Source organism: Chiloscyllium plagiosum, unplaced genomic scaffold, assembly GCF_037043375.1.
Source record: "Chiloscyllium plagiosum isolate Xiang-an unplaced genomic scaffold, Cpla_swu_hap1 HiC_scaffold_46, whole genome shotgun sequence".
NCBI classification, from domain to species: domain Eukaryota; kingdom Metazoa; phylum Chordata; class Chondrichthyes; order Orectolobiformes; family Hemiscylliidae; genus Chiloscyllium; species Chiloscyllium plagiosum.
The window spans coordinates 40,984,776-41,008,925 of record NW_028270184.1 but is presented as its reverse complement, the minus strand read 5'-3'; positions in this window follow the sequence as shown (position 1 = coordinate 41,008,925).

Sequence of the window (24,150 nt, the reverse complement as noted above, 5' to 3'; positions counted from 1 at the left end):
GGCAGTGTGGGGCAGGCTGGAGCGGTGGTGAGAGTCAGGCTGGGGGCAGAGTTGCACGGCGGTGATGGTCAGGTTGGGGGTGTTGTGTGGACGGTGGTGAGTTCAGGCGGGGGGATGTGTGTGGACAGTTGTGAGGGTCAGGTTGGGGTCAGTGTGTGGACGGCGGTGAGGGTCAGGCTGGCCACGGTGTGAGGACTGCAGTGAGCGTCAGGTCTGGGGGGCGGTGTATGGACGGTGGTGAGGGTCAGGTTGGAGGCGTTGAATGGATGGCGTTGAGGGTCAGCCTCTGGCGGAGTTGAATGGCACAGGGGGTCAGGCTAGGGACAGTGTGAGGATGGCAGTGAGCGTCAGGCCTGGGAGTGGTGTATGGATGGCGGTGAGGTTCAGGCTGGGGGCAGTGTGTGGATGGCTGTGAAGGTCAGGCTGGGGACGGTGTGTGGATGGCGGTGAGGGTCAGGCTGGGGACGGTGTGTGGACGGCGGTGAGGGTCAGGCAGGGGGCGGTGTGTGGACTGCGGTAAGTGTCAGGCTGGATGCGGTGTGTGGACGCGGGTAAGGATCAGGCTGTGGGCGGTGTGTGGATGGCAGGGTGGTAAGGCTGGTGGCAGTGAGTGGACGGCGGTGAGGGTCTGTCTGGGGAAGGTGTCTGGACGGCAGGGAGGATCAAGCTGGGGATGTTGTCTGCACGTTGGTGAGGGTCAGGCTGGAGGCGGTGTGTGGACGGCAGTGAGGGTCAGGCTGGGATCGGTGTTGGACGGCAGTGTGGGGCAGGCTGGAGCGGTGGTGAGAGTCAGGCTGGGGGCAGAGTTGCACGGCGGTGAGGGTCAGGCTGGGGGTGTTGTGTGGACGGTGGTGAGTTCAGGCGGGGGGATGTGTGTGGACAGTTGTGAGGGTCAGGTTGGGGTCAGTGTGTGGACGGCGGTGAGGGTCAGGCTGGCCACGGTGTGAGGACGGCAGTGAGCGTCAGGTCTGGGGGGCGGTGTATGGACGGTGGTGAGGGTCAGGTTGGAGGCGTTGAATGGATGGCGTTGAGGGTCAGCCTCTGGCGGAGTTGAATGGCACAGGGGGTCAGGCTAGGGACAGTGTGAGGATGGCAGTGAGCGTCAGGCCTGGGAGTGGTGTATGGATGGCGGTGAGGTTCAGGCTGGGGGCAGTGTGTGGATGGCTGTGAAGGTCAGGCTGGGGACGGTGTGTGGATGGCGGTGAGGGTCAGGCTGGGGACGGTGTGTGGACGGCGGTGAGGGTCAGGCTGTGCGCGGTGTGGGCACTGTCCTGAGGGTCAGGCTGGAGACTGTGAGGGCAGCGTTGAGGGTCAGGTTGGGGGCGGTGTTTGAATGGCAGTGGGGTTCAGGGTGTGGGCGGTGTATGTACTTCGGTAAGGGCCAGGCTGGGTGCGGTGTGTGGACGGTGGTGAGTGCCCGTCTGGGGACAGTGTGCGGGCAGAGTTGTGTGTCAGCCTGGGTGCCGTGTGTGGGCAGCGTTGAGGGTCATGCTGTGGTCAGTGTGTGGATGGCAGTGAGATTCAGGCTAGTGCGGTTTATGGACGGCAGTGAGGGTTAGGCTGGGGACGGTTTACAGGTGGCTGTGAGAGTCAGGGTTGTGGTGGTGTTGGTTGGCGGAGAGGGTCAGGCTCGGGGCGATGTGTGTACGTCAGTGTGGTCCATGCTGTGGCAGTGTTGTATGGCGGTGGGGGTACGTGTGGGGGTTGTGTGTGGATGGCGGTCAGTTTCATGCTGGGGGGGATGTTGGACGGTGGTGTGGGTCAGGTTGGGGGCAGTGTGTGCAGTGGGGTGAAGGTCATGCTGAGGGTGGTGTGTGGGCGGTGTTCAGGATCAGGCTGGGGGCGTTTTTGGGCAGCTGTGAGGTTCAGGCTGGAGGCGGTGTGTGAATGGCAGTGAGGGTCAGGATGGGGGCATTGTGTGCACAGTGGTAAGGATCAGGCTGGGGATGGTGTGTGGATGGCAGTGAGATTCAGGCTGGGTGCGGTGCATGGACAGCAGTGAGGATCAGGCTGTGGTCGGTGTGTGGACGGCAGTGAGGGTCGAGCTGGTGGCAGCGAGCGGACGGCGGTGAGGGTCTGGCTGGGGGCGGTGTGTGGATGGCAGTGAGCGTCAGAGTTGGGACAGTGTTGGACGGCAGTGAAGGTCAGGATCGGGGCGGTGTGTGGGCAGCATTGAGAGTCAGGCTGGGGGCAGTGTGTGGTCAGCATTGAGGGTCAGGCCGGGGGCGGTGTGTGCATGGTGGTGAGGGTCAGGATGGGGGCGGTGTGTGGACAGTGGGGACGGTCAGGCTGGGGGCGGTGTGTGGACAGTGGTGAGGGTCAGGCTGGGGGCGGTGTGTGTGCAGCGTTGAGGGTCAGGTTGGGGACGGTGTGCGAATGGCAGTGGGGGTCAGAGTGGGGGTGGTGTGTGGACAGTGGTGAGGGTCAGGCTGGAGGTGGTGTGTGGATATCAGTGAGGGTCAGGCTGGGGGCGTTGTGTGCACGGCGGTGAGGGTCCGACTGGGTGCGGGGTGTGCATGGTGGTGAGGGTCAGGCTGGAGGTGGTGTTTGGATGTCGGTGAGGGTCAGTATGGAGGCAGTGAGTGGACGGAGGTGAGGGTCAGGCTGAGGATGGTGTGTGGATGGCCGTGAGGGTTAGGGTTGGGGTGGTGTTGGACGGCAGTGAAGGTCAGGCACGGGGCGTGTGTGGGCAGCGTTGACGGTCAGGCTGGGGGTGTGTGTGGACAGCAGTAAGGGTCAGATTTGGGGCGTTGTGTGCACAGCGGTGAGGGTCAGGCTAGCGACGTTGTGTGGACAGCGGTGACAGGTGGTGTTGGATGGCAGTGAAGGTCAGGCTTGGGGCGGTGTGTGGGCAACTTTGAGGGTCAGGGTGGGGGCGGTTTATGGATAGCGGTGAGGGTCAGGCTGCGGGCGATGTGGAGGCAGGGTGGGGGTGGTGCGTGGACGGTGCTGAGAGCCAGGCTGGGGGCAGTGTGGAGGCAGTGGTGCGGGTCAGCCTGGGTGCAGTGTGTGGGCAGCATTGAGGGTCAGGTTGTGGGCGGTGTGTAGATGGCAGTCAGGCTCAGGTTAGGGCGGTGTGTTGATGGCAGTGAGATTCTGCCTCTGTGCGGTGTGTGGACGGCAGTGAGAGTCAGGTTTGGGGCGGTGTTGCACGGCGATGAGGGTCATGCTGAGGGCGGTGTGTGGACCGTGGTGCAGTTCATGCTGGGGCAGTTCATGTACGGCAGTGGGGGTTCGAGTGGGGGCAGTGTGTGGACGGCAGTGAGTTTCATGCTGGGGGCGGTGTTGGATGATGGTGTGAGTCAGGCTGGGGGAGGTGTGTGGGCATGGTGAGGGTCAGGCTGGGGACGCTGAGCGTCAGGCTGGGGCGGAGTGTGAACAGCGGTAAGGGTCAGGCTGAGGGCGCGTTTTGGACAGCTGTGAGGTTCAGGCTGGGGGCGGTTTGTGGATGGTGGTGGGGGTCAGGCTGGGGGCGTTTTTGGGCAGCTGTGAGGTTCAGGATGAGGGCGGTGTGTGAATGGCAGTGAGGGTCAGGATGGGGGCATTGTGTGCACAGCAGAAAGGATCAGGCTGGGGATGGTGTGTGGACGGCAGTGAGGGTCAGGGTTGGGACGGTGTTGGACGGCAGTGAAGGTCAGGCTCGGGACGGTGTGTTGGCAGCATTGACGGTTAGGATGGGGGTGGTGTGTGCATGGCGGTGAGGGTCAGGCTGGGGGCGGTGTGTGGACTGCGGTAAGTGTCAGGATGGATGCGGTGTGTGGACGCCGGTGAGGATCAGGCTGTGGGCGGTGTGTGGATGGCAGGGGGGTAAGGCTGGTGGCAGTGAGTGGACAGCGGTGAGGGTCTGTCTGGGGGCGGTGTCTGGATGGCAGGGAGGATCAAGCTGGATGCGTTGTCTGCACGTTGGTGAGGGTCAGGCTGAATGCGGTGTGTGGACGGCAGTGAGGGTCAGGCTGGGATCGGTGTTGGACGGCAGTGTGGGGCAGGCTGGAGCGGTGGTGAGAGTCAGGCTGGGGGCAGAGTTGCACGGCGGTGAGGGTCAGGCTGAATGCGGTGAGGGCCAGGTTGGGGGCGGTGAGGGACAGGCTGTGTACAGTGTGTGGATGGCAATGAGGGTCAGGCTGCGGTCGGTGTGTGGATGGCAGTGAGGGTCGGGCTGGGGGCAGTGTTTGGTTGGCGGTGAGGTCCAGGCTGGGGGAGGTGTGTGGACAGTGGTTACGGTGAGGTTGGGGGCGTTGTATGGATGGTGGTGAGTGTCAGTTTGGCGGTGGAGTTGTGTGGCGCTGGGGGTCAGGCTGTGGAAGGTGTTGGACGGCGGTGAGTGTCTGGTGGGGCACTGTGTGAGGACGGCAGTGAACGTCAGAGTTGGGGCGGTGTTTGGACAATGGTGAGGATCAGTCTGGGGGTGGTGTGGTATGGCAGTGAGGGACAAGCTGGGGGCGATTTGGATGGTGGTGAGGGTCAACCTCGGGGCAGTATTTGGACGACAGTTAGGGTCAGGCTGGGGGCGCGGCGTGTGGACGGCTGTGAGGGTCAGTCTGCGGGGTGGTGTGGGACGGCAGTGAGGGTCAGGTTAGGGGCGATGTGAGGATGGCAGTGAGGATCAGGTTGGGGGCGGTGTGCGGACATTGTTGAGAGTCAGGCTGGGGGAGTTGTGTGGAAAGTTGTGAGGGTCAGGTTGGGGTCGGTGTGTGGACGGCGTTGAGGGTCAGGCTGGCCACGGTGTGAGGACGGCAGTGAGCATCAGGCCTGGGGGGCGGTGTATAGACAGTGGTGAGGGTCTGGTTGGGGGTGGTGAATGGACGGCGTTGAGGGTCAGCCTGGGGTGGAGTTGAACGGAACAGGGAGTCAGGCTGGGGACGGTGTGACGATGGCAGTGAGCGTCAGGCCTGGGGGTGGTGTATGGATGGCTGTGAGGGTCAGGCTGGGGGCAGTGTGTGGACGGTGGTGAGGGTCAGGTTGGGGTTGGTGGGTGGACGGCAGTGAGAGTCAGGTTGGGACGGTGTGTGGACGGCAGTGAGGCTCAGGCTGGGGGTGGTGTGTGGACAGTGGTGAGGGTCAGGTTGGGGTCATTGTGTGCTCGGCGGTGAGGGTCAGGCTTTGGACGGTGTGTGGATGGCGGTGAGGGTCAGGGTTGGGGCGCTGTTGGACGGCAGTGAGGGTCAGGCTCGGGGCGGTGTGTGGGCAGCGTTGAGAGTCAGGCTGTGAGCGGTGTTGGACGGCAGTGTGGGTCAGGCTGGAGCGGTGGTGAGGGCCAGGTTGGGGGCGTTGAGAGACAGGCTGGGGGCAGTGTGTGGATGGCAGTGAGATTCAGTCTTGGGGCGGTGTGTGGACGGTGGTTGGGGTCAAGATAGGGGCGGTGAGTGGATGGTGGTGAGGGTCAGGCTGGGGGCAGTGTTTCGAAGGCGGTGAGGGTCAGGCTGGGGGCGGTGTGTGGACGGTGGTGACGGTGATGTTGGGGGCGGTGTATGGATGGCGGTGAGGGTCATTCTGGGGGTGGAGTTGAATGGCGCTGGGGGTCAGGCTGGGGAAGGTGTTGGACGGTGGTGAGGGTCAGTTTGGGCACTGTGTGAGCACGGTAGTGAGCGTCAGCGCTGGGGGTGGTGTTTGGACAATGGTGAGGATCAATCTGGGGGTGGTGTGGTATGGCAGTGAAGGACAAGCTGGGGGCGGTGTTGGATGGTGGTGAGGGTCAAGCTGGGGGGCGGTGTTTGGACGATAGTGAGGGTCAGGCTGGGGGCGGCGTGTGGATGGCTGTGAGGGTCAAGCTGGGGGGGGTGGTGTGGGACCCTTGCCATCTTCTATCTTTTCCCTAATGTCATAATCACAATGTAAATGAAGTCCAGTAAACGATACTTCATCACAGTTTTTTAGCATCGATAACATCAACAACATGACCCGCACCTGCCCTCTCTGATTCTGGAATAACAATCTGAATTGTGTTTGTCACGTACAATTCCCCGTTAACATATCCATGCGATTTGTTTGTTATAAAACCACATTGTCTCAGGCACATTTTGCCATCAGATCATGGATGAAAGATGTTCTCTCAATGTTTTACTGATAATGCAATGACTGATCTGTAGTTACAGGATTTGTTTCTCCATGTATGAGCAGAGAAGCATGTTTATGGTCTGTCAAATCTCTAGCATTATTTCCATATCCAAGGCAGACTGAATGAATACACACAATCAATCTTCCATCTTCAACATTCCTTCCTTCAGTCACACTCACATATCACACCCAGAATGCATGAATGTTCAAAGTTATTTTGAATTTTAATGAAATAGCATTGAATTGAAAGGGATTAACTAAGCTGTTAATTCAGCGATTGTGATTATGTCAGTCTCCATGGATCCTATGCGTCCCAAGGGAAGTTCTGTCATCGTATGATCGGGAGCATCACCCACACCAGTAACAGGGTTCCGCAGCTTCAGAGAGAGAGTGAGGAGAGATCAGAAACTGATAGCAGTGGACTGGAATATTCCAACAATGGACAGGAGTTTATCCTATGGTCTTTACTGGCTTTCCCAGCCTTGGATATCATTAGTATCGCGGATTGAAGATGGACTGATGGTTATTCAAGCTGGTTACTATCCTATCCTTGCTATAGTTGGTGCTCCTGGTATGTCACTCAAGCTGTCTAGTGAAACGGTCTGAACTGAATTGATGCTCATTATATGTAAATTTTGGACAGTTGCAAGTCAACGTTTTCATTTTCAATCAAAGATTCCATTCCTTAGAAATTATAACGAGCAAATTGCTCAATACAAGTTGCTCACCAAAATGAGAGGATGAAACAAACTGTTCTCAACCTCCTTGATTCATTTTCTCCTGCCCAGTTTACATCTCATATCTTCCCCTCTCACCAATCTTTTCCAGTACCACCGTTGTGACATCCAGTGTCCTCCTCAGCCTCATGCAATTCCTGAATAAACCTTCGTTTGTGCCTTTGTTCATTCCAGATACAGCTGTTTCACGTCCCTTCTACCACGTGTCCATTGCAAAACAATTGCACTTGAGATGTTTAACTTGTTCTCTGCACAGAATCTGAAAGATGGGATGACAGTGAATGGTGGTCACATCATTGGTTCATAATCTAGAGCTACAGAATTATAATCTGTTGTTATCGGCTTGCCTCATGCCCGTTAGAGAAAGCAGTTGGTCATCCTTCCCTGGTCAGGTTTCTGTGTGACTGCAAACCCACAGCACTGTGTTTTACTCTTTTCTGTCCTGTGGAACAGCTGAACTAGCCACTCAGTTCAAGGTCGGCATAAGATGCTGGCCTGACCAGGTCTGCACAGATCCCGCAAGGGTAGATCAAAAGGAAAGATAACTCCCTTCCTCTGCCTGTACCCCATATTCCAGCAGTTCATTTCCATTAAGTAGGTGGCCATTCACTGTTTTAGATGGATTCTTTGTGATTGATTCTCTCCCCTGGAGTGATGCCCATCCGGTGCTGGCTTTATTGATGCTGACCTACAGATGTAAGGATGTTTTAAATTCCAAATCAATGACAGCGCTTCGTAAATAAATGATTTCCTATTTCACACAAAAGGAACGGAGCCAGCTAAGTGAAGGAAAGGAATTATTGCGATCAAACCTGAGAGTGTAGTTGAGGCAGTATTTGGGGCATTGTGGAAAGATTTTCTCTCCTTTATAAGAAGTGATCTTACCACAGAGAGTGTGAAAAGGAGTTCCACCGGATTAATCTCTGCGATAATGGCACCATGAGTAATGAGTGAAGGTTGATCTGTAGCGCTGTGAGAGAATTCGAGGTGATTGCATTGAACACTGGGGGGAGGGATGGGCAATAACTCATTATATTCTAAACAGACAATGAGAAGGTGATAGATTCCATGAGTGTTGTTTCACTCAGGATGCATAATTCTGGATAGTTTAAGTTCTGAGAACGTTACGCCCTCCCCCCACCAACTCCCACTCCCCACGGTAATTGACAGGGAAGGAGAGGTCCAGGTTTTGAATAAACTCTCCCCACATTAAACCAGTGCAATTGGTGTGTGATCCTGCACTGAATGTCATATTATCCACCACCCTGACAGCAGCCACAATGCCTTCATTCTAAAACAGTTAACTATTCCCTCCAGCTTCTGACCTTCATGAAGAACATGAAGCCATCTTCTCGGAGATGCAACCTGCCTCCTTGAGGTTTAAACCATAAGACGATAAGACATAGGAGCAGAAAGTAGGCCATTTAGCCCATTGAGTCTGCACCACCATTCAATCATCGCTGATAGGTTTCTCAATCCCATTCTCCGGCCTTCTCCTTGTAACCCTTGATCCCCTGGATAATCAAAATCTTATCTATCTCCGTCCCAAATATACTCAATGACCTGGCCCCCACAGCCTTCTGTGGCAACAAATTTCAAAGATTCGCCATTTTCTGGTTAAAGACATTTCTCCTTATCACTGTTCTAAAGGGTATTCCCTTTCATCTCAGGCTGTACCCTCGGCTTCTAGTCCAATGGAAACATCTTACCAACATCCACTCTGTCCAGGTCATTCAGTATTCGGCATGCTTCCGTTACAATCCCTCTCATCCTTCTAAACGTTATCGTGTATAGACCCAGAGTCCTCAAACAAGCCTCATGCGATAAGCTTTTCATTCCTACGACCTTTCTCGTGAAGATCTTGTGAACATATCCCAGGGCCAGTACATCCTTCCTGAGATATGGGGCTCAAAATTACGCACAATACTCCAAATGTGGTCTATTCAGAGCCGTATACAACCTGTTTTATATTCAATCCTCTCGTAATAAATGCCATCAATAATAAATGCAGTTGTCCTCCTAACTACTGCCTCAACCTGCAAGCTTACCTTGAGAGAACCCTGCACTGGAAATCCCTTTGCTCTTCAGATTTCTGAATTTTCTCCCCATTTAAAAAATAGACCATGCCTCTATTCTTCGTGCCAAAGTGCATGACCTCACACTTTGCACGTTGGAATGCATCTGCCGATTTCTTTACTTGTCCAACTCCTTCTTCAGCCTCTCCGTCTCCTCAATATGACCTGTCCATTTGCCTATTTTTGTATCGTCTGCAAACTTAGCCAGACTGCCCTTAATTCCCAACTCTAGATTGTTAACGTTACGATTAAAAATCATGATTCCAAAACTGAGCCTTATGGAACACCACTTGTCACTGGCTGCCTTCCTGATAAGGACCATTTCATCCCCACTCTCTGCTTTCTGCCAGACAGCCAAGCTTCTACCAATGCCACTACTTTGCCTGTAACACCATGGACCCTTATCGTATTCAGTCATCTCTTGTGTAAAACCTTGTCCAAGACCTTCTTGAAGACAAGCTGGATAACTGTGCTTGGTCGAGCCTGCTCATTGCGTCTTCAAAGGATTCCAACAGATTTATCAATCATGACCTTCCCTTGATGAAACCGTAGTGACCTTGCCCTATTTTACCAAACACTTCCAAGTATTCAGAAATCTCATCCTTCACAATGGATTCCAGGATCTTACCCACGACCGAGGTTAAGCTATTCATTGTGGATTTTTTTTGTCTTCTTCCCCACTCCCTTGTTAAAGAGGGATGTCACGTTAGTGAGTTTCCAGTGCTCTGAGATTGTTCCTTACTGTAGTGATTCCTGAAAGATCACCACGATCGCCTCTCTTCTCTCTTCAGCTATCTCCCTTATAACACTGGGATTTAGTCCATCTGGTCAATATTATTTAACCACCTTCAATTCCTTTCTAGCATGTACCCCATGGTGGTGGACATCATACTCAACTCTGGCCTCTCAATCGCTTGAATGTTTAATGTATTACTCGTGTCTTCCACCGTTAAGGCTGATGCGAAGTAATTCTTCAGTTCCTTCGCAATTTTCTCGTTCCCCAGTGCTATCTCTCCAGTATCATTTTCCAGCAGTCCATTGTTCACTTTTGCCGCTCATTTGTACTTTATATATCGACAGAAACTGTTTCAGTCTTCCTTTATGTTACCCCAGACTTAACAATCTCCCTCCTAATTTTATTTTCTTAGCCCGCTGTTTTTATCTTTGCAAGCTTCCCAATCCTCAAGTTTCCCATTGCATTTTGCCACATTATATCCTTTCTCTTTTGCTTGTATGCTATACCTGACTTCCATAGTCAACTATGTCTCATCCTCCCTGTACCATGCCTCTTTTTCCTCAGAATAAATCTCTGCTGTATCCTGAATTACTCCAAAAATCTCCTGCCATTACTATTGCACTGTCTTTCCTGCTGGGCCCGTCCCCCAGTAAATTCTACCCAGCTCCTCCCTCATGTCTCTGAAAATGCCTTTATTCAGCTGTAATACCGTTACTACTGATTCTACCTTCTCTATTTGAAATTGCAGTGTAAATTCAATCATATTATGATCACTGCCTGCTAAGAATGCCTTCACCTTAAGCTCCTTCATCTAATTCGCCTGTACAAGCTGCTCCAAAAAGCCATCTCATAGACATTCCACAAATTTCTTTTCTTGCAAATCACTACCAACCTGAATTCCCAGTCCACCTGCATAACATGATCATTGTAACTTTGACTTTCCCACAGAACTTTGTAGCTCCTGGTATATCTTGCACCCCAGCTCCCTGTACATAACTCTAACTGCATTTTTTCACCTTTTTGCTTCCTCAATTCTACCGACACAGATTCTACTCGATCTGACCTTACTTCATTTCTTATTATTGATTATTGATTCAATTCCATTCTTAATAATGAAACAACACAATCTCTTTGCCCACCCGCCTATCTTTTCGACAGGATGAATATCCTTGAATATTCAGCTCCTAATCCTGATACTTTTGCAGTGATATCACTGTAATGCCCATGTCGTACCTGCCAATTTGTGAATGAGTCACAAGCGTATTTACCTCATTGCTGATGCTGCAATCATTTCGATATGATAGTTTAGTCCTGTATTACCCGTCGCTCTTATCACTGTTATTTGTTTGTCCAGCCGTTGATACCTACACGGACCCTAACCACTGGATCATTCCCTGCCCAATCCAGGTTCTTCTGCAGCCCCGATGATATATCCCAAACCCAAGCACCAGGTAGGCAACACATCATTCAGGACTCTCAATCCCAATCACAGAGAACAGTAGCTACGTCTCTAACTCCAATTATCCATCATTGGGCAGCACGGTGACACAACACTGCTGCTTCAAAGTGCTAGGGACTCCGGTTCAATACCAATCTCTGGACCCTGTGTATGTGGACTTTGTAAATTCTTCCCGTGTCTCCATTGGGAATGTTAACTCTTCCGTCTCCACAGTATGTCTCTGCGTTTGTTTCGGATTTCTAACATCTACAGTATTTTTGCTTTTGTTCGATAGAGAAATCTAGCAAACGTGACAGGTTTTTGTAAAAGCAGCCGTGCATAGTGGGTTCCCTGGGTGTTTAGGAATCTTGTCTGACCCCTTCCGTGTGTGCAGTGTCCCTGGATACCCATTCCATCTCTTTCAGTCCCTCAGACCATCGTTACTACATGCAGCCTTTCCTTGTGCCACCCCTGGGACTCCCCACACCCCATTGCCTGGCACTGGGCACTGCCTTCGCAGGACTGTGCACACAACGACACTGGGCACTTTCTGACCCGCTGGGGATGCTGGGTAAACATCCTGCCATTGAAAGGAACAGAATAACTAAAGTCCAATTGAATAGCAATGCAGAGTAAACAAGCTGCATGACATCCATCTGCTCTGACATTTTCTATTTTTCTGTTTATCCTTGTCCATCTACAAATATTTGGTTCATATGTATACCTTGTCAAACAGGTTAAGTGGCGAGGATAGATATCAGATAACCTCTGGGCATTGGACTGATTCAGTGGACTCCACTTTCCTGAGGTCACACTCAAGTTTTTATTATCAAGTCTAACCACTATAAATAAAAGGCCTTGCTGGAGTTGTTTTGAAAGGATATTTGAATTTTGGAGACACTAGAATATGTCACGTATGAGTGAGGTTAGTAACAGGAAGGTAGCACAGTTAAATACATGGTCAAACAGCTAGCAGGGGAGGCAGCACTTCAGATATGTGGATCATTTCCGGAGTCGGTGTGACCTAAACAAAGAAGGACAGGATGGACCTGAACTGGCAGCAATCTCCGATATGTGGAGAGGGGTATAGCAGGAAATACAGTGGAACAGCAATGGCAGGTGATTCCAAGATTAATTCAGGAGATACTGCAGAGTTTCATGCTGAGGAATAGAGGCATGTTACAGGGAGAATGAGGCAGCCAGGGCTGACGAGGGAAGGCAGGGATTGCATACAAGCAAAAGAGCAAGCGTATAATGTGGTGAGGGGCAGTGGGAAACTAGAGAATTGGGAAACTTACAAAGACTAACAGTGGGCAAAAAAATAAGGAAAGAGAAGTTTAAATATAGGGGTAAGCGAACCAGCAATATAAAAGAGACGGTCAGAGGTTCTTTAGATATTTAAGTGCAAAAGAGAGGTACAAGTAATATTGGAAACTGGAAAAGGATGCTGGAGAGACAGTAGTGGGAGACAAAGAAATGAATGAGGAACATTGCGTCAGTCTTCATGGTGGAAGACATGAATAATTTCACAATAGTTGAAGAGAGTGAGAGGGCAGAGCTGAGTATGGTGGCCATCATCAAGAAGAACATGTTAGAAAACTGAATGGCCTGAATGTGGATAAATCACCTGGACCAGATGGACTACATTCCAGCCTTGTACGGGAGATAGCTGAAGAGGTAGTGCAAGTATAAGTAGTCATCTTTCAGGAATGACTAAATTCAGGAAAGGGCCAAGAGGCTGGAAATTGCTAATGTCATACCCCGTTTAATAAGGGAGTTAAACAAAAAATGGATAATTACAGACTGATTAGCCTTACCTTAGTTGTGGGGAACAACCTGGAATCCATCGTGAAGGATGGAATTTCTGAAGACTTTGAGGTCTATGGTAAAACAGATTAGAGTCAGCATGGTTTAATCAAGGGGAGGTCAGGCCTGACAAACCTGTTAGAATACATTGAGGGAGTAACGAGCGGATTAGACCAAGAAGAACAATTTCTAGCCAGCAGCCGTCTGGAGAAAGAACGCATCATCTTCCACAGAGGGACCCTCCAACCACACAGTATCAAAGGCAATTTCGCCAATTTCCTCATCTCCCCTCCCACCACCTTATCCCAGATCTAACCCTCTAGTCCAGTGCCGCACTCTTGAATTGTCCAACCTGTCCATCTTCCTACCGATGTATCCTCTCCATCTTCCGCTCTGACCTTTCGCTATCACCACTCACCTTCATCTAGCTATCGCTGTCCAAGCTACCTTCCTCCCAGCCCCAGCTCCTCCCATTTATTTCTCAGCCCCCTTCCACCCAACCCCATAGTTCCTGATGAAGACTTTATGCCTGAAACATCGAATCTCCAGTTCTTTGGATGTCGCCTGACTTGCTGTGCTTTTCTCGCATCACACTTTTTGACTCTGGTCTCCAGCATCTGCTGTCTTCACTTTCTCCTACTGAAGGATTTGTACAGGTTGGGAGAGTGCGCAAAGATATGTCAGAGTATAACGTGGGCAAGTGTGACATCATGCACTTTGCCAAGAAGAATACAGGCATGGACTATTTTCTAAATAGCGAGCAGGTTCAGAAGTCAAAAGTGCAAAAACGCTATGGAGTTCCAGTCCATGAGTCTCGAAAGGTAATCTTGCAGGTTGTCAATAGTTAGGAAGGCAAATACAATGATGGCATTTATTTCAAGAGGGTTTGAAGATTAAAGCAGGGATGTACTTCTGAGGCTGTTTCAGGCTTTGGTCAGGCCACATTTGGATTATTGTGCACAGTTGTGGGTCCCATATCTCAGGAAGGAAGCACTGGCCCTGGAGCGTTTTCCAAGGAGATTCACGAGAATCGTCCCAGGAATGAAAAGCTTAACATATGAAGAGCATCTGAGGGCTCTGGGTCTATATATGATAGAGTTCAGAAGATGTTAGGAGATCTACTCGAAACTTACAGGATACTGAATGGCCTGGACAAAGTGGATTTTGGGAAGGTATTACCAATGGTAGGAGAGACTAGGACCCGAGGGGACAGAGTAAAGAGAAGACCTTTCAGAACAGAGATACGGACGAACCTCTTCAGCCATAGAGTGGTGAATCTATGGAATTCACCACCACAGAAGGCTGTCGAAGCCAGGTCATTGAGTATATTTAAGAGTGAGACAGATAGGTTCTTGATTGTAAAGGAGATCAAGGGTTACAGGTAGAAAGCGGGAGAATGCGGTTGAGAAGCTTAACAGCCATCATTGAATGGTGAAGTCGGCTCAATTGGCCTAATTGCCAAATTTCTGCTCCAATGTCTTGTGGTTGTATGGTTAATATTGGCTCTCCTCATTCCTCATTGGAGTTGTATCACGGAATTTGATCTTCATATGATTTATGAAGAATAAAATTCCAATACTGATGGCTGGAAATATCATATTCCGTCCCTCTAGTCTCAGCAGCCATGTCCCAAATATCATAATCACACTGCAATCGAAATCCAGTGAAATTTACTTCACTATAGTTCATTGACATCGATAACATGAACAGCATGACCCTCACCTGCCCTCTCTGATCCTCGAATAACCATCTGAATTGTGTGTCACATCATATTCTCTGTTAACATATCCATGTTATTTGTCTGGTATCACTCATGTTGTTGTATGCATATTTTCCTGTCAGATTATGGACTAGAAAAGTTCTATCCATTTTTATTGACATTATAATCACTGATTATAGACGATATGTTTCGATTTATAAACGGAGAAACTTTTTTAAGTTCTGACAATCCTTTGACATTACTCGCATATCTAAGGCAGATTGAATGATTACATACAATCAATCTACCATCTCAAATACGTCTTCCCTCTGTTCCCCCCTCCCCCAACACACACACGTATATCCCATGCCAAATGTGTAGCTTTAAACGTTTTTTTTTTAATTTTAATTAAATCAATATTAAATTGAAAGGGGTTAACTGAAGCTATTTGTTCAGGGACTGTGATTAATGTCAATCTCCGTGGATCCTAATTATCACAATGGAGAGTGTTCATTGTTGAAAGATAAATGGGCTCTGTTCAATGTACTATCCCATAGTATGAGTAGGAGCATCACTGAGAGCACTAACAGAGATCAGCAGCTCGAAAGGGAGAAAGAGATGGGGAGGAGAGCTCAGAATCTGAGAACATTGGACTGGAATGTTCCAGCAATGGACAGGAGTTTATCCTCGGGTCTTTATTGGCTTTCTCGGCCTTGGATATCATTAGCATGGCGGATCCAGGATATCCTTTGGATTATTCAAGGTGGTTACTATCCCATCCTCGCAATAGTTGGTATTCCTGGCAAGTCATTATATTTCATAGGAGAAAGTGAGGACTGCAGATGCTGGAGATCAGAGCTGAAAAATGTGTTGCTGGAAAAGCGCAGCAGGTCAGGCAGCATCCAGGGACCAGGACAATCGACGTTTCGGGCATAAGTTCCTGAAGAAGGGCTTATGCCCGAAAAGTCGGTTCTCCTGCTCCTTGGATGCTGCCTGACCTGCTGCGCTTTTCCAGCAACACATTTTTCAGCTTTCAAGTCATTATATTGTCCAATAAACTGGGTTGACCTGAATTTCTGCTTATTATGTATAAATTTTGGAAAGTGCAAGTCAATGCCTTCAGTTCCAAACAAAAATCCTTTCCTTCTATATTATAACTAACAAACTAGTATTTATAAATTACCCACTGATATGCGAGAAGGAACCCGACTGTTCTCAAACTCCATAATCCATTTTGTCCTTCACAGATTTACATCTCCATGTCCTCCCCACTCACCAATCCTGTCCAATACCACCATCATGATATCGTCCTCAGTCTCAGTTCAACTTCTGAATAAACCATTTGTGCCTTTGTTCAATCCGAATGCAATAGTTTCACGTTCCTTAAAACCACATGTCCGTCACTAAATAATTGCTCTTCAGAATGTTTAACTTGTTATCTGCACGTACGGGAAGACAGTTTATGGTGGTGAAGCCATTGACTGATAATCTAGAGCCACAGAATAATGATCTGTTGATATCTAATGAAGGAAATTGGAAATTGGCAACCATTACCATTTGCTATAAAAATCAATTTGCTTGCCTCAAGACCTTTCAGTGAGTCAATGTGTCATGCTTGCTTTGTCAGATTTCAGTGTGACTTCTGTGATGAATACGTGGGTGTACTGTACCATGAGAGAATTGAAAGCCAGCAATAACTATCTGACAGCACCAAGTGTTCTGAAACATAGATATAATGTAACATTTGGTCGAACAACCCGATTAGCTCATTGTCTCGAAACAAAAATAAATTCAGCAAAACGTTTTAAATTATAACCCAAAATAGACACCTCCAACCAAGTAGGAATTTATTATATTGACAATCTTAAAAGGCAATGATAAAATCCCCAATAGTTTGGCGGTACAAGACCACGGAAAATTGAACAATTGAGAGGAGAACTGCCAAGCTACCAGCATGCAAAGACTGCCTGAAAAATAGCTCTCCTATTGGTACTTTTATTGATTAGTAACTGGTGAAGCAGGGTCCCCAAGAAGAAAAGAAGACAGGAATACGGAGAACAACCGAAAGCTTCCTGATTTTGAGATAAGAAGTTTTGTTTTGTAAATCTTAATTAGGAGTCTTACCGGACTAGTATTGTGGAGGGGGAAGGTAAAAGACAGGTTAGAGGAAGAAGTTGTAAACAGTCATTCGTTTATACTTTAAAAAATAAAGTTTTTAATTTTTAATTTAAATAGATTTGGACTCGAGAATTATGACAGATTACTGCATGGGATAAATCTTTTCTCTGTTGCTGGTTTTAATTAAGCAGGAAGATTTATCCTGTGTTGGAACACTACAAACCCATAGCTATGCGATTTACTCTTTACGGGACTGTGGAACAGCTGAACCAGCCACTCAGTTCAAGATCTGCATAAAATGCTGCCCTAACCAGGGCTGCAAAAATCTGTGAGAGAAGTAAAGATAGCTCCCTTTCTCTGCCTGTTTTCTGTATTGCTACATCTCATTTCTATTCAGGTACATGATCATCCCCTATTTTAAGCGTATTCAATCTCAATTAAATTCTCCCTAAGAGTGATGCACAGCTCCATAGGCAACTCTGGTGTTCACTTTATTGATTCTGACCTACAGATGTAAGGGGCTTATAAATTCCATATCAGTCGTTGTTCATAGAGAAGGAATGGGTTTTGTGGCGCAGGAAAGAAATGGCGATGTCTAAGTTAGAGAAAAGGTGCTTTATGATCATCCAGGAGAGTGCTGTTGAAGCAGTATTTGGGTACTGTGGATAGACTTCCTCCCAAGTTTCACCAGACTAATCCCTGGGATGATGGAACCATGAGCAGTAAGTGAAGCTCAGTATGAGAATAAGATGTGATTGCATTGAACATTAAGGGGGATGGACAATCACTCATGATGTTCTAAACAGACACTGATATGATGATAAGTTCCATGGGTTTTTTCCCACTCAGATTACATGATTCTCGATAGTTTAAGAGCCTCTAAGAACTTTCCACCTAACCACCCCGACTCCCTATTTCGACTGAGAAAGAGAGGAGAAAGAGAGGAGAGAGAGAGAGAGAGGGAGAGAGAGAGAGAGCGAGACAGGGGTTCAGGCTTTTGAATAAACTCTCCCAACATTAATACAGGTTCAATTGGTGCGCGATCCTGCAATGAACGTCATGTTATCCATAATCCTGACAGCAACAACAATACAGTCATTATAAAAGAGTTAACTCTTTCCAGCAATGTCGGGAGAAGTAAAGTCTTTTTATGTTACAGAAAAGAAAAAGAGATGTCTAAGAGGAAAAAGAGTTATTGTGATCATTGCTGAGAGTGTTGTTGACGCAGCATTTAGGATATTGTGGACAGACTTTCTCTCCTTTATAAGGAATGATCGCCTTGCCACAGACCTAGTGCAATGGGACTAATCTCTGGGATGGTGGTGCCATGAGGAGAGAATGATGATTAATCTCCGGCGTTGTGAGAGAATGAAAGGCGATTGCATTGAACCTTGGGGGGAGGGACAGTCACTCACAATGTTCTAAATAGGCACTGATACGGAGAATAATTCCATGGCTTCTTTTTTACTCGGGTTACATGACTGTCAATAGTTTAAGAGCATCTGAGAATATTCCTCTCACTCCACACCCAATCCCCATTTCGCATGAGAGAGACAGTGGACCAGTCTTTGAATAAACCCTCCCCACATTAATACAATGCATTCGGTGTGTGCTCCTGTACTGAAATTCTCGTTATCCACAATCCCTACAGCAGCCACAATATGTTCATGCTAAAACAGTTAACTTTTCCCACCAGATTCTGACCCCCGTGGAGAACATGGATGTGTCTTCTCGGAGATGGAAGTCGCCTCCTTCTGACTTGGCACAAATCATTTGGCTTCCCTACTTACTGCCAGCAAACCTTGTTAAAGTAGCACACGTTCTGTAAACAATGGAACCATGATTAACATCATGGACTCCTCTATCAGTGCAGTCTAGGTTTCATTAGTTTGTCGTGTTGGAATATCAATGACCACCTCTTGTTCCTGTATAACTGTCTCGTGGGGATGAATAGCCTCCTCCTGTTCTCATAGAACAGGTTTAAGGGTCTGATTGGGATCTGGCTGTTCCTGTTTAACAGCTCGATGCGCTGAACAGACCACTCTTCTTCCTGTCTAACAGGCAGGAGTATTGAATGTGCTATCACTCTTCCTGTTCCTGAATGCTAGCTCATACCCGTGTGCAACCACCTTGAAATGCTGAATGAGCTCCTCTTTTAACTGTGGAAATGGGCAGTTTCTGGCCGTACTGTTACATAAATGTTACCGACACTTTAACAGCACAGACCGGATTGCTGTCCGGGTCTTGCTGCACATGGGCACTGAATGGTTCAGGAGCTGATGGGGGACAAAATGTTCTGAACATTGTGTGTTCTTCAGTCATCATACCCACTTCCGAAAATACACTGATGGAGCAACTGAAAGATGTTTGTGCTGAGGAGGCTAACGTGAGGATCGCCTACAGAGATGTCCTGGGACTGAGAGGATTGTTGGCGACTGACCCCAAACCTTATTGTGTTCTGAAAGACCCCGTCCAGTGGGAGAGTTGCACCTGATTCCCATTCAGCTCAAATACATAGGTGGTCCCAATGCCATCCTCAGTCAAATACTGCATTGGTATCATAGCCATTCACTCTTTCCTGAGACATTGTGAACGCCTCTTATTCACATCAATAGGTGACAATGCATGTGTAGGGAATGTTTTCCTCTCACAAAAGGTAATCACTGTTCGAAATTATCTGGGCTAGACATCTATGGGAGCTACATTACTGAAAGCATTTAAGGAGGAGGTAGATGGATGTTTGACCTGTCAGAGAGCAAAGGTGTGAAGAGTTGGGCATTAAAGAGGAGTTACTGTCAACAGTCGATCAGCCATGATGGTATACAATGGCTTGATCATCCGAATTACCATATCCTGTTCCTTTTGTCCTCATATTCAGTAATTGCAAAGTTAATGTTTGTAATTTTCCTGAACGTTCTTTTATTGAACTTTGCAATCAGAGAGAGTAAAGTATTTTGTTAGTCATCTCTGGTTGAGGTATGGGCACTGTATTCACAGTGAATCTGGGTCTATAATATGACCAACAAATGAATCACAAGTTGCAGAGAGGAAACACTCTGTAATGAGACCAGAGACGTTTTCCAACCTACACCAAACCATGTGTGACAGTCTTGAGGGACTGAATGAGATCGTGTGCTACTGTTGACCAGGTATCTGGGACAAGTGGCCTCCATCTGCTCCTTGCAGCAGCTGTGAGGATGTGAATAGAACATCGCAACACAGGACTGAGCAGTGGTAAAGATAACTCAGGGATTTTCTGGTCTCACACTTTGCTATTGGGCGGAACAAAGTAAGAGAGAGGGATCAATCGGCTGCTGCTTCTCAGGCAGGGAGCATCTTTCTCCCTTTCTGTGTTGGAACAAACAATTATGGCAACTGAACACCAAACTGGACCATTTGCCATTTCCTGGAACATTGTCTGGAAAACCTGATTATGGATTATATGCAGGTGCGTCATTGCTCTTGTTGTACACAATTTCTTCCAATCCCCAAAATGTCCCCACTTTATAATTTTTTTGACATGCTAAGATCAAAATTGATAATCCCCCATAACAAAAGACGTGAATTCCAGGAATTTGTAAAGGGAAACCTCTTTGAAAATCTTCGAAAAGAATTATATTTTTTTATTTTAGTTTAGGGGATCAAACCTGCACACAGTGTATTAGGTGTGGTCTCAAAAATGCCCTGTACAGATGCAGTAAAACGTTCCTGCAATTAAACCTGATTTGTTTTTAGACAAAAACAGCATTATTCCACTTACCTTCCAAATAACTTGCTACATCTGACTTCATATGATTCATGTCGCAAGAACATGGAAACCTCCTGTATCACAGATTTCTGCAATCTCTCTCCATTTGAATTGTTTACCATTGTTTCATCTTTCATGCCAAAATAAATAACTTACCTTATGTTATTTCTACTGAGGGTTTGCTCACTAACCTTCCCTGTCTATATCACATTGCAGATTCACTACCTCCATTTGACGACACATTGAATGGCCATCTTGCTGTATGAACTAATCGAGCTCCAAACTATTCCCTCCCCTTTCTCCAGATCTTTGATAAAGATTATTGATCATTGATAACCCCACAGTGATGTCTGAGGCACTCCATCAGTTACAGCTTTGCAGCCTGAAAATAAACATTTGTCTCTATTCTATATTTCCTGTTGGCGACAGCCTCCCTGTTCCTGTGTAGCAGCTCAGGTGGATTAAAAGGCCTCCTCCTAGACTGCGTAGTGCACTGACCGAGCTGAATTAATTCATTCTATATTCCTGTGTAATTCCTTAGAGGGGCAGAATGGTCTCCTCCTTTCACATTGTAACTGTCTGACTTAATGGAGTGGTCCCCAACCCTGTAACAGCATCGAGGGGTGGATTGAGGGAACAACACATGGAGTAGGGACAGCAGTATATCTCTGTAACAGCCTCGAGGGTTGGATTGAGGGAACATATGGGGTCGGGGCAGAAGTTGCCCATTCGGCTGCACCATTCAGAATGTTCATGGCTGATCCGAGTGTGCCTGACCTTCCATTTCCTGTCTGTTCCCAATAAATACTGACCCTTCTGTCCAGTAAAGATCTCAGCCTGGAATATGTTCTATAACCGAGTCTTCACTGCTACCTGAGGATGAGGACACCACAGGTAGCACAAGACTAAAGTGAAAGGGACATCCTTATTTCATTGTGGGACAACTGTTATTTTAAAACTGTGTTAACTAAACATCAAATCACCACCTCATTTTAGACATATTGTCAGAATAATTAGGAATAAAGATAAACCATTCTGGACTCCAAACCTATCCTACATTCCCACTGACCCTTTCCAATCAAATATCTTTTACACCCAACCTCTGCTGCTGTCTCAGGAAGAGAATGCCTGATAGCATAATACCGCAGGAGCATTAAGGAAATGAGCAGATTGAGGCCATTCAGCCTATAGAGTCTGAAATTCCGTTCAATAATTTCTTATTAGTACCTCGACCTAATTCTCCTGCCTTCTCCCTGGAATCCTTGATCCCCTTACAAATCAAAAAACATATCGATTAATGACACTATTGTCTGTATATGAGTAAGTGTTTGTGCGTGTATCTGTATGTGTGTGTGTGTCTGTGCCTGTGATTTTGTATGTCTGTATGTGTGTGTGAGTGTGCCTCTATTTGTGTTTGTCTGTATGTGTGTGTGTGTGTGTGTATCTGTGTGCTTGTTATCTGTGATGTTTCCGTGTCTACATCTGTCTATTTGTGTTTCAGCCTGTGTTGCTATCTGTATTTATGTCTATTTGTATGTGACTGTATATGTCTCTGTGTGTTTATACGTGTATGTATGCCTATCTCCTTGTAAGTATTGTGTGTGTTCGTCTGTGTATTTCTGTGTCTGCGTCTGTGTGCAGTGAGGTATCTGTGGGGTTTTTTTAAGTTAAAGGACTGTTGACTGTTGTGGGAGCTGGCAGTGGGTTTAAACCGAGAATTGTCTTTCACTGAACATTGCTTCTTAACTGGTCAGTAGGACGTGGATGTTTCAGGTTCTCCACACGAGGCGTCCTGGTCCTCTCCAGCTCTTTAAGAGTCCTCCCCACATGGCGGGGTGAGGGGAGTGAAGAAACGGATATCGGGCACTCCACTACCCGGCTTGGACCTTTCTATCCTATTCCAGGCAGTTTCTCCTTGAATGGGAGAAAGAGGTGGAGAGAGAGTGTGAAAGGGTGACACTGCTGTTTGTGCTGGTGTAGGTGGGGAAAGTTGCGAGGTGTCTGGAATGAATCAGTCGACACTTTTGAATCCATATAGTATTTTTAGTTGCTGAATTTAATAGTGAGAGTGGTACTGCCTGAACCTTATTTGGAGACAGAGCGTGAACCTTGTTCGGAGTTAGGTGCTATAACAGATATACAGTGAGTGTGAGGGAGCAGAGAGTACATGGTAACTCTTATCCTAACAGAGCGAGAGGATATTGTTGCTTGTCCAGTATTGTAGTACATTTCTTCAGATAATCTCAGCGTCGAGGTGAGCCTCCCTGAATGTCTTGTCCAGGTCTATCACCAATAACGACACAGACCTGTCCCTCAGCTTCCACAGAATCAGTTCAGGTAGAGCTTACAGATAGTAAGGAGAAGCAAATATTGTTGTGTTATATATTGAAACCAAAACGGTAGCAGAAAATCGGAGCATCATATGCTCTGGAAATTAGATAGGCAAGTATTGTGGATACCGCAGTCTTATTGAATGGTTAACAGCGTTAACTAAGTGACTGCTGAAGCTGTGAAAAATAAGTTCCGACAGTGTATATGAGGTGGGTTGAAGAATATGTTGTGAAGGAAACTAGAGAGCAGATTTTATCGGATTTGATGTTGTGTGGTCAGAAGGTTGAATTATTAACCTTTTGTCTGAAGCATTTTTAAGGAATAATGGCAGTTTTAGGGTGCAGTTTACAAGGTGTCTGCATACAATTTAGAATGCTTGAATATTCCAGTCAAACATCATGGAAGACTGGAGGCTAGAGTGTCAAGATATCTTCAGTAAATTGGGAAAGTACAATATAACATTCAGTGGGAGACAAGCAATGGTTGTTAGAGTCATAGAGGCAGACAGCACGGAGACAGGCCCTTTACCCCAAACTGGTCCATTGCAACCAAAATGCCCATCCACGCTAAACACATTTCCCTGCAATTGTCCCGTTTCCTTCTAATCCTTTACTATCCATGTATTTGTTCAAATGCCTTTTAAATATTGTTAATGTAACCGCCTCAACCACTTCTCATTCCATATGCGCAACAGCTCTTGTGTTAAAAAGCTGTTCCTCAAGTTCCCTTTAATTTTGTCCTCTTTGGCCTTAAACTGATGCCCTCCAATCTGTGATTGCCCAACCCTGGGAAAAAAAGACTGGGTGCATTCACTCTATCCATGCCTGTCATGATCTTATAAACTTCAATATAATCCTCCCTCAGCTTCATGCACACAAAAGTAAAAAATCCGAGCTTGCCCAACCCCTTTCTGTAACTCAGACCATTGAGACCTTGGCAACATCCTTGTAAATGTTTTCTGCACTCTTTCCAGTTTAATAACATCCTTCCTATAGTTCCACTCACTCCTTAGGACCCAACCATTCACCATGAAACTCCAAACTTGATTTGACTTCATAAAAGCAAGAACTTACCTGATCAATGTTAAAATCTATTTGCCATTTCTCAGCCCTATTCTCCAGCTGATCAAAGTACTGCTGTACTTTCTGAAACTTCTGACAACCTTCCTCACTCTCCATGATGCCTCTTGTTTTAATGCCGTCTTCAAACTTATAAATCATGCCCATACATTCTCATGTAAACCATAGATATATGTAATATGTAGTGGTCCTAGCATCAACCCCTGAGACATTCCACTATTCACAGGCCTCTAGTCTGACCAGCATGTTACCATTATTAATCTATCCTTCCTACCATCAAGGCAATTTTGTACCTAATTTGCAAGCTCCCCTTCAATTCCATGCAATCT